The sequence below is a fragment of the Castanea sativa genome, chromosome 10 (assembly GCF_040712315.1).
Source record: "Castanea sativa cultivar Marrone di Chiusa Pesio chromosome 10, ASM4071231v1".
Lineage (NCBI taxonomy): Eukaryota > Viridiplantae > Streptophyta > Magnoliopsida > Fagales > Fagaceae > Castanea > Castanea sativa.
The window spans coordinates 18,624,401-18,635,672 of record NC_134022.1 but is presented as its reverse complement, the minus strand read 5'-3'; the positions used below and the strand labels follow the sequence as shown (position 1 = coordinate 18,635,672).

Below are 11,272 nucleotides of genomic sequence, written 5' to 3'. Positions count from 1 at the left end.
TAGTTTTTTTTTTGCATGATTTCATGGGCTCATTATCATCAAAATTGGAACTAAATGACATGATTCATCATGCATCATCCCAAAGAAAATTTCATATGCTCTGAGCCCTATAAGTATGCAATTTCTTTTGAGGTGTACTTTGGAGCGCTGATCATCTAGGGAAAGACAAAGAAAAATAAAAATTTTCATTTTTCATTTCTAATTTCCACATAAGATGTGCACATATTACCATTTTCCTGTAATAAACTCCCTCCCAAACAGCCTTTCCACCAAAGAATGCCCAAGATCATTAAAATGAGTAGCACCATAACTACAACTCCGACCACAATGGATATCTTCTTCTTTCCATCATCAGGGAGACTGAAATCTATAGAAAATAAAAATACCTAACTTCAGTAATTTTAAGATTACATTCTGAAATATATTTAGAACCATACAGAAAATCCAAAGCAAGATAGCAACAGATGGTTCAAAGAAACAATGGCAGACCATGGTTAAAATATGAAGATGATGATAAAGTTTTTGTTGTCTTCCATCTAAGTGCATTTTAATATGGTTTTGAGTCTTTTATCTAAATGCAGATACGTATGGGGTTCTACGTCCGCTAAGTTTCTATGCTTCCATATTTCATCAATCTAATCTAACTGTGGAAGATATTAAACACCAAGAAGATTCTAAATCTCCAATACAATTACCAGGATCCACAAAGATAGCTAATGTGAGGGGGCCATATGTTCCTCTCTTTGGGGCAGCCGTTGTTCCTTTCCCAGACCAATAAAGCCAAATCATCAAAACTTTATTCATTACATTTGCTTTATATTCCTTAACAACTGCTTTATCAACCGCTGGTGCAGAATTTCAAATATCAAAATCTTTCAACACCAAGACTGTAAAAAGATCTATTGCCTCTGATTACTATCTCCTCCCAAAGTGAAGTTTCACTTTATAGGTGGGCATAATATGTGAATGAAATAGGAAATAGGCATGCACTTGTGTATGGTTCAGCCTCATTCATTGCAAGTTCGAATACATTATTTACTACATAGTCATTTGTGCTAGTGTTTAAATTCCAAAATCTTCCAGAGCTACTGAATCCCCAATTCTCCCTCACATGAAATAATTTCGCTGCACCAGCTGGGTGGGTCATCATCCGCTTCATACTATATGTTTCCAACGGTACTTGCTTTCCCACCACAATTTGTGTGCACTAACTACCAATCTATATAGAGGCAGCACCAAATCAAGCAGACATAATAAAACAGCAATGAATTTTCCATTGTATTTCAAATTAATTCATCAAGTTGTCTTGTACAAGATGAAATATTGAACAAGACAACAAAAATGAAGCACCTCATATGCTGAAGAAATTATAAGAGGCACGCCCGACTAGATAACTGAAGCATATACCTCAGACTTTGATTTCAATAGATATATAATTACCTGTTGAACATGGACAGTCCTTCAGGCACTCACTAAGTATTCTTAATCAGTGAAGCACATTAATTGCCAGTTATCGAAGATAAAAGTGAAAAAAAAAAAAATTAAAAGCATCCGTTCTTCAAAAAATTTTACAACTTTGAAGCTTAACAAGTTGTCCATTCCAGAAAAGCTTTTGAATAATTTCTGATGCAATGGAAAAATTAGTTAGTTTCAGAAAACTGGAAAGGTTAAGAAGAGAGCAAAGTGTGTAAAGCTCCAGTAGTTAAAAAGTTAGAGATTTTCTTGACATGGCATTGCACTCTGAAAAATTATTGTAAGAAAGATCTATTTGGCTACACAAAAAGCATAATTATTATATTGTACCTCACTAGAATTTCCAAACACTAACAAGAGTACATTTTAAAGAGTATTTTGCTAAAATTGTCTACAGTTTAAACCATTCAAGATGGAAAGAGTCAGAATTTATGTTACAAGAGGCCAAAGACTATTGTAGGCTCATATACTTGTAGAGCAAGCATATTAACTTTGGGTTTGTTGAAGGTTAGCTTGGAGTTTTCAATTCTATAAACCCTACATTAATTTCATTTTGTACACAAGTCATATAACAAGAAGTAGCCACCAAAGTTTTTTCGCAGTGGACATAAGCTGCCAGGCCAAAGCACATTTAAGGCCATACCCAATACACATTAAGGTGGTACCCAATATTTGGCAAGCCATCATGAACCTGTTCCTTAACCATCAAGCCCTAACAACACAATAACCTACAAGCAGGAGATAGAGAACCCGACAGGCAAGAGCAACAAACCCCAGAAATCCCCTTGGATTCAAATCTGGTGGGTAATTCAAATTGTGGAAAGAAATTGTAATTGACGATAGGTAACATCCATACACACAATTCAAGTCCACTAGAACCACCAAGTCCTTTAGTCATTTTTTCCCCTTTCCCACACCATTAAAAAGAGCACATTTGCCTAGCCTTGTCAAATATCTCACATACATCACCTTCTGTCCTTCTCCAAACAACAATATCAACAACTCAGTTTCTTTAACACCGCAATGCCAACCAGGCACCAGCCCTAGCCATGCAGCCAGCCACACAAGCATGCCCTGCCACGCCATGCCATGTGTAGACATAGGATCCTACCATGCCAGCGAGACATCAGTGGGTCACTTCACTTGCCACATCATCAATGCCATGTCAATGATACTAGAACCCTGCTGTGTTAGCCAAACATCATTGGTGCCACATCAACATAGATACCACATCAGCTACCATGTCATCAATTCACCCAAGCCCTTGAGCCACTTCTAGTTCATTCATGCAAGCCCACATCATCAACTCCTAAGCTAGTTCATTTGTTGCTAAAAAATGGATTTAACAAAATATTCTTGTCAATTGGACACTATATTAAAGGGTCCAACTCTATTTTCTCTAGTAAAGACCTAGTTATTTAAGGTCATTTTAAGATTATTATAAAGGGAAAAACTTAGGTGGAATTCCTTAGGAGAAATACATTAAGTTCTCCAATTAAATTCAAATAGATAGTTGTATTAATCAATAAAGCACAAACTGTGTTATTTTTTCTAAGAATACTTAAATTCAAACAATGTAACTATGTGTTTTACCCTACTATACTCCATTTAAAGAAATGTACCTAAGTTTTACCTTATTCTAAAAGACAAAACAAATGGATAGGATTCTAATTTTGGGAGTATACAAAGTGAAGCCCCTTGCAGATATACCCATGGATGTTGGCCAGAAGGCCAAGTCATTGATGATGATGGCTGACACCACTCGGCAAGGTGGTGTATAGCTCTCTAACAAATTATTGTAAGAAAGATCTATTTGGCCGCACAAAAAAAAACACAATCATCATAACCCAACATAACTTCTAACATGAACAAAAAGGTACCTTTTAAGAGTATTTTAATAAAAAAAAATTGATATGGACAGAAATTTTTTAAAAGAAATCATTTCAATATTCTAGAAACAACCTTGAAATGAGGTCTTATGATATTTTAGCTAATTTAACTGTCACTCTACGCCTTCGTTGTAGGCTTTCTTCACTAAATTAACTTCAAAATGAAGGATTTTGGCTAATTGATATAGTCCTCAAAAGTAGTAGTATTATTGAAAACATGAAACATGTAAATCTAAATCAGCATTCTAAGCAATCTTCCAAATTGAACTATTCCTTAAAATACATATATGGCTTGTCAATGATAATGCAACATCAGTTCAAGCTCATTCCACTAAACTTCTGTAGCCAGCTCGAAATTAAGCTATCAGAACAATCTTCCCAAATATCAGACAACTAACATAACTTGGAAAGTAATTTTTTCAGCAATTGCTTTTTAATAGAGCCACAAGCAAGAAGATGAAAATGAAAGCTTCAAGCAAAATTTGGGGAAATAGTAAATGCCAATCAACAGTCCAAATTGAGAGACAGAGATGTGCAACTAACCCCTAAAGAAATCATGCGATCAATCACTGTCCATACAGGCGACTATCTTTGTCCTTGGTCCACCCTGGAATATGCCCAGTGAGCAAGTTGTTTGTCAGATACCTATTTAGTAAACAAGACAATAACATTACTTCAACACTTATAGCATGACTAGATTAAAAGGTCCTACACTACTTCCTGTTGCAAGGAAATGGTTATATGAGGTGTACTTGGGGCAGATAGAGAGGGTTCTAGTTTTAGGTGTACTTGGGTTTAGTGGTTGAGTGAGATAAATGCCAATAATATTAGTAGTGAAGCTCCTTGCACATTAACCCAGGGGGGGTCATCCAGAAGCCAAACCTTGTTACATACCTTCGTGTCTGTAGCTCCTTATTAGTTGTTTATTTGAATTTACTCTACAATTGAACCTGCTTAGTGGTTTGGGCGTGAAGCTTACAAAAACTCAGTGTTTCAGACCACCTAAATCTGGAATATTTCCCTCCGATCTGCTGAAGCTGAGACCTCCGCAAGAATGTAACAATATAGATGTCATAATTACAGAGTAGAAGGCTTACAAAATGACTGTAATGCTGAATATCAAAAGTAGAAGGCATTAATCAAAAAATAAAACTGAAGAACATAATATATCACAACAAATACTCCAAAAATGGTAATTTAAATAGTGAAGATTTCTCTTATAATTGGTCCTATTAACAACTTTAGAATTTCCATTATTTTCTTACCTGGTCTAGATAATTAGCGACCAAAGTGGGCATCATTTACCAACTGCCTTGTAGCTCAACTTTATTTATTTTTTAAAAAGAGGGCATCATTCATAGGTATCTGATGCAAAGCATATGGAAGAGGACTTATTACAAACACTTGATCATCCAAAGAGGAATACTAAAAGGAAGCCTAGTCATCTATGCGTTCGATTATGTGATCAATCTTGGTTGATTCTAATTGCTTTTTTGTGTCGTAAACTTAAAGTACTTTCTTATGTTATGTCTTTTAATTTTAAGTATTATGTCATCTGCCTTTTTAATTAGTCATGTCACATCGTAAGCCAGATTTAGAACCTTTAGATTAGATTTGAAGTAATGGTTGTGATCGCATTTAAGCTAGTGCAGAAACTAATTGGGAAAAGATGCTGAAGAGCACTAGCATTAGGAGTTGTATCCAAATGCTATTTTAACACACAAAAAATTACTTTTTCTACATTAACATAACATTTGACAATACACTTTGCATCAATTGTTTTATTTTCATGTGCCATTCTTTTTTTCTATTACGTTTTCTCTCTCCTTCTCTTCCTCACCAGCTTATCTCTTCTCTCTATTCTCTCTCTTCCCTTCATCGGATTGCCTCTCTCTCGTAAACCAAACAACCACTATCCCCACCATCACCACCACAACCATTACCTCCACCACAAACCAAACAACCACTGTCCCCACCATCAAACCCACAACCATTACCACTATTAAGGACATATTTTATTTAATTGGCTAATTCTTTGACAAAATACATTGTACTTGTAATTGGATAAACCTAAGATGAGTTTAGTACTTCAAGAAACATGTTGTTCAAGTCAAGTGTTAAAGTCATGAAGATCTGACCATGAAACAAGTAAAGAAAAACTGTTCATTAAATCTCGACAGCAATCTCTGTTGGAAAAACATAGTTTGTGTCGTATACAAAATATACGCAGTAGAAAATTAACGGATCTACTTCATTTGCAATTGATAACATGTACTATGTAAATTTCAGAATTTAAGAACAAAAGAGCGTACCTTGGTGCGGTGAAATTCAAAAACCAAAGATTAGAAGTACTTGGGAACACTTTTAATCTTCACTCCAATTTCACTAATGTCCAAGAAGTATTTTTTCTCAATCAGTTTATATGTATGTGTTCAAGAGAGAATAAGAGAATGACTTACACTCACATACACACTATTTTCATATATTACCATACATACAAAATTATATATGTTTCTCTCCTTATATATAACTAATTATCTAATTGGGTTAGCCTTTTGGACCATTCCATTTGGGCTTTAGTATGTGGCTTGGAGGGACCAAAAGGGAACAAATAAGGCACTAGCTCTAATGGGTTTTGGGCCTTTCTGTCAACTCTTGACAAACCCAAAATTACCATTAGTTATATTTAATACCACTATATAAATATAATTGCACTATAGGCCTTATTAATAAATTATATCCCAAGATTTTATTATACATTTAACTCCTTCATTAAAATATTCGTAGTAATACAAAGTTATGATATTGACTACCACTTTGAAGATTACTACATCTTAATTCTTGAATACCCGGTTTAATCCATTAAGTTATTCATCATATATTTATGAAATCCAATTTCATAAATATATACTTTAATAACTTCTTACTAAAGTAGTTAGACCTAACACTCTAAATAACCAAACTCATTAAACTTATCTTAAGGGAATATTTTATATTTCCGTTAAGAGATTATGAATTTTATCTTGAGAATCTATGTTCCTTCAACATTACATGTGGCTGCCCAACATACTGAGGTTTTGATCGTGACTTTAGATCTCACTCTTGATATATCAAAGTAACCTACATTTCATGATCAGGTTCATTATTCTATCAGGATTAAGAGTTTATGTAAATAGAAGTCGTGAGATTTATTATTCATTTGACAGTCGTTAGTAGAATAATAAATTTCACAGCGGTCCAGTTCAATATGTTTTAACACTTAAAACATATCAACATATCAACTAGAAGTCTTCACTTCCATGATCAAGTCAAATCATCTTAGTTGATATGTTCTAGTCTTTGCAGATGAAATGCTCAATTTCATCACCGACTATGAATTATAATTCTGAGTTTACAAAGAACTTGTAATTTATATCTTCTGTGACTAAATCACATTGTGAGAGACCTCACCTGATGAGTGCCCCTCAAAAGAGGGAGAGAGAGATTTTTGTGGTGTGCTTTTTAGGGCACCTCTCTTTTTGGATAAATGGTGTGGACTCGTCACTTTTTTTTTGGTACAAAAATAAGAAAAACTAATATACAAATACATGACTAAATTGCTTCATTTCATTGATTGAATAAAAAATACAAATTTGAAAATTTGAACTTTACATGACTTTGGGTCCTTGTTACAATCTACCAAAAATATGTGGCTTTTTGTCCTAGTTACTATATACCCAAAATAAATAAAGACAAGACTAGATCTACTTAACCAAAAATCTAAATCCGGAGGCTAGGTTTCGGAATGGGAAGGTGTTAGGCACCCATTCAGTCCAGACAGAGTCTGGTCTTCTAAACTCTTGTGACCAATGTACCATTTTATGCATGTCATGAATGATATGTTGAAAATATGAAATAAAATCAAATTACACAAATTTATTTATGAATGAAATCTCTTCTTTTGTTTTAAAAAAATTCAAATCTGTTTTGATTGGTAAGAAAAATTAATTTTGATTTGTCAAATATACCAGATTTGTTTTGTAGTATGTAGAAGAAAGTGGTTTTTGGAGATAAAAATTCTGATATGTTTTTATTACATAAAATAAAGTCTTTTGATTTGTTAAAAATGCCAGATTTGTTTTTTTAAGAACTAAAAAAAATGGTTTTTCAGTTTGTAAAAGATCAGATCCGTTTTATGATAATAAAAAATGGTCTTGATAACGGAAAAATAAGATCTGTTTTTTTTATATGTTAAAAAATGAAAAAGATTTTTCTTTAAGAAGAGAGTTTCACTCATAATTTAAATTTATGCAACAAACACAAACACAAACACAATCATGTTTAATATTTTTCCTTATTTCAAGAATCTACATATGTTAAAAAAATCAGATCTATATCTAAGAAACATACAAATCAGTTTTATAATTGAGAGAAATTTAGATCTACATCTTATAAAGATGCAGTTTTGTTTTTATTTTGAGAAAAAAAGTTGTTCACATGCAGACTATTGACATTCAAGAAAGAGATTATAACAATCACATAAAAATTGTTCGTTTTTAGATCCCTGTAAATTAGATTGTTTAACCTAATTAATTTACCAAGCGAATACTTGGGTTTATTATTCAGATCTAGGTTAAAATAAAACAATCATATCATGTAAAGCAGCGGAAAATATAAAGAACCCAAAGATTTGATGATCTTGGATAACCTAACCGTTAAAAAACCTAGGGAAGATTTAACCTAGCTATCCTCAAGGTAAAAAGCAAATCCACTATGAAAGAATTGAAGTTTGTACAATAGAATTTAGACCACTAACATTCTATTGCTACCCCGAGTAGAAAACTTACTACCACGACTCCATGATAGCTCCGTGTCCACGGACTACTTCTTTCCATGATTTGCAGCAACCACAAGTTCTCCTACTTGTGAATCTTGATCTTCATGAATTTTCTTTATGCAGTAACTGAAGCAACCATCAAATTCTTGATGTGAATCTTGATCTTGATAGCTCTATGTGTGTGTATGAAGGTAAACACCTCTCAGATCTCACAAAAGATTCATTACACAACTCAACAAAAGACTCTAGAGAGCTTTTGGGTACAAAACCCTAGATCTACAAAAGAGGTACACTCTCCTCTCTCTTAAAAGCCTTTTAAAAACTTGCTTAGGGTTTCCTTTTTATACTAGAAGAAGTAGATCTAAAACCCTAATCCTTTTCGGGCTTGAACTGCTGTTTGGGCCTTACTTAAAATTCTGCAGATACGACTCTCGATCGATCAAACCAGTCAAATTCTGAATTCTTCTTTCTGCAACTTGTATATTCTTGAATCTTGACTTGTATCACCTTGAGTATTGTCTAATAATACCTATAGACTCTAGGATATATATATATATATATATATATATATATATATATATATATATATAGACAAGTTTGTGTTCACAATTTGCCAATTGTGCCAAACTTTTAGAACCTAACAAGAACAATCATGCTTCAAACAAAATAATGATGAATCATTCATGTTATGGATAAAAAAATTCATCAATATTAAAAAAAAAAAAACACAACAAAGATAAGGTGAAGGAAACAAACTCTTGCATGAGCACTCTTCGTTCTTAAGAGGATGTTTAGGGTTCAAAGAAACTTATTCAATTCTCTTTGAAACCTAAAAACCCTAATTCTTGTAACAAATCTCAAAGAGGATCAAAGAATATCAACAATTTGTAAGCCTCAAAACGTATGCCTCTCAGAGCGTAAAAAAGAATGTATTGAATTATGAGACCCAGACTCTATTTATAGAGGCTAGAAATCTCTAAAAAAATAGGCACGGACAATTAGGATGTGAATCCGGACTCATCCTTTTGTGAAAAGTTCGAAAATGGTGTGTCTTATTGTCACTCGAAAGCCGTTGGGCCGAAGCCCACATGATGGCAATTCAGCACTTTCAAAGTGCTGTTTAGCACTCCAAAAGTGCCAAATTGGGTCTTGGATGCCTAACGCACTTTCGTGTTCGGGTGCCATTTGGACTCTCTTTCTAGGGTTTTTTGATTGGTCCTTGTATCTCGACGTGTTTTCATCCTTCGTCCATGATTTTTTTTATTATCTATTTTCTAGATAATTCAGGCTTTTTAAGAGCAATTATCTTGAAAAATATCTTGTGGATAGATCCCTTAAAATAAATCTTGATAAAGTTTAGATTATCCACAACTGATGAGGACACAATTTACTGTTTAATTATTGTAATTTATTATTTTTGGTATTTTTATGTAAAAACGTTATTTTAGGTTTAGGTGATTTAATTCCTTTTTTTTAGGTGCATTTAATGCTTTTTAGGTCAAATTTGATTCCAGATATGGTAAGGTATCAATTAGGAGTTATTTTAGAATATATTTTCTTGTCTGTCAAGTTTTATGGAGCCCTTAAATAGGCCTTATGCTTGTAAACGTTTTTCATAGAATATTATTGAATAAAATTCAGAAAAGGTGAGGCTTTGCTCTCTTTTGGTTCTTCAAGAACTGTGAACTTATCAAGGATTCTTCCTTGTGGCGTTCAAACTTTATACATTTGGTTCGTGATTCTTTATAATCATTGGGTCAAGGTCAACTTATACCTTTGGTTCGCGTTTCGATTATAAACGTTAGGTCAGGGTTTCTATCATAAATCTGATTTTTAGCTTTTCTGGGTTAAATATTCCAATATTTTTGTTGGGTCTCAAAGCGTGTCGATTGAGGTTCGCATCATTTGGTATCAGAGCACAGGTTCTAAAATCAGTTTTCTATCCTTTTATCTTTTATTTCCTGTTATCATAAAAAAAAAAAGTGAAAAAAAAAGAAAAAAACTTGAAAAAAAGAAAAAGAAAAAAAAAAAAAGATGGTAATTATTGAGAACATTGTGGAAGATTCAATTGAGGTTAATTATGAGGATGAGTCCACAACTCACAATCCTCTAGTCTCAATTGATTTGTTGAAGATGACTATTCAATTTGTTGATTTTCTTGGAGTAGAAAATTTTAATTTTATTATCAACCTTTTGTTGATTGATGTTGCAAATAAATTGAAAGTAAATGAGAAGAAATTTTCTACTACACTTTATGAAGGATTCAAGTTTCATAACAGGATCAAGTCATTAAAGCATTCGAAGTATTTGTTTATTTGGAGTGGAAGATTTCAGATTTCAAAGATGAACTCGAGGACGAGTTTGTTTCAAGTGGAGGGGTCTGATGAGGACACAATTTACTGTTTAATTATTGTAATTTATTATTTTTGGTATTTTTATGTAAAAAGGTTATTTTAGGTTTAGGTGATTTAATTCCTTGTTTTTAGGTGCATTTAATGCTTTTTAGGTCAAATTTGATTCCAGATATGGTAAGGTATCAATTAGGAGTTATTTTAGAATATATTTTCTTGTCTGTCAAGTTTTATGGAGCCCTTAAATAGGCCTTATGCTTGTAAACGTTTTTCATAGAATATTATTGAATAAAATTCAGAAAAGGTGAGGCTTTGCTCTCTTTTGGTTCTTCAAGAACTGTGAACTTATCAAGGATTCTTCCTTGTGGCGTTCAAACTTTATACCTTTGGTTCGTGATTCTTTATAATCATTGGGTCAAGGTCAACTTATACCTTTGGTTCGTGTTTCGATTATAAACGTTGGGTCAGGGTTTCTATCATAAATCTGATTTTTAGCTTTTCTGGGTTAAATATTCCAATATTTTTGTTGGGTCTCAAAGCGTGTCGATTGAGGTTCGCATCAACAACTTTATTGTTATCCAATCATCCCTTTTATTCCTATGCATGCATCCCTATTTTAAACACTAATTATCAACCAATCACAAATTATTTAATTAATTTTAATTGTTTGATCAATCAGAATTAATTTAAATTAATCGTGTGTGGTCGACTCTTCCTAGACACAATGCATATGAACCATGCAA

General features: G+C 33.1%; 1 long non-coding RNA gene across 1 annotated transcript; it reads right to left on the bottom strand.

Moving 5' to 3' along the window:
* Window positions 1-211: 211 nt before the first annotated feature.
* LOC142612648 (uncharacterized) lies at window positions 212-4,756 on the bottom strand. Its single transcript, XR_012840160.1, has 4 exons — window positions 4,628-4,756; window positions 4,257-4,399; window positions 3,906-4,007; window positions 212-367 (listed from the first exon to the last, which is right to left on the bottom strand). It is a non-coding gene; the product is annotated as an uncharacterized LOC142612648 (long non-coding RNA).
* Window positions 4,757-11,272: the final 6,516 nt, after the last annotated feature.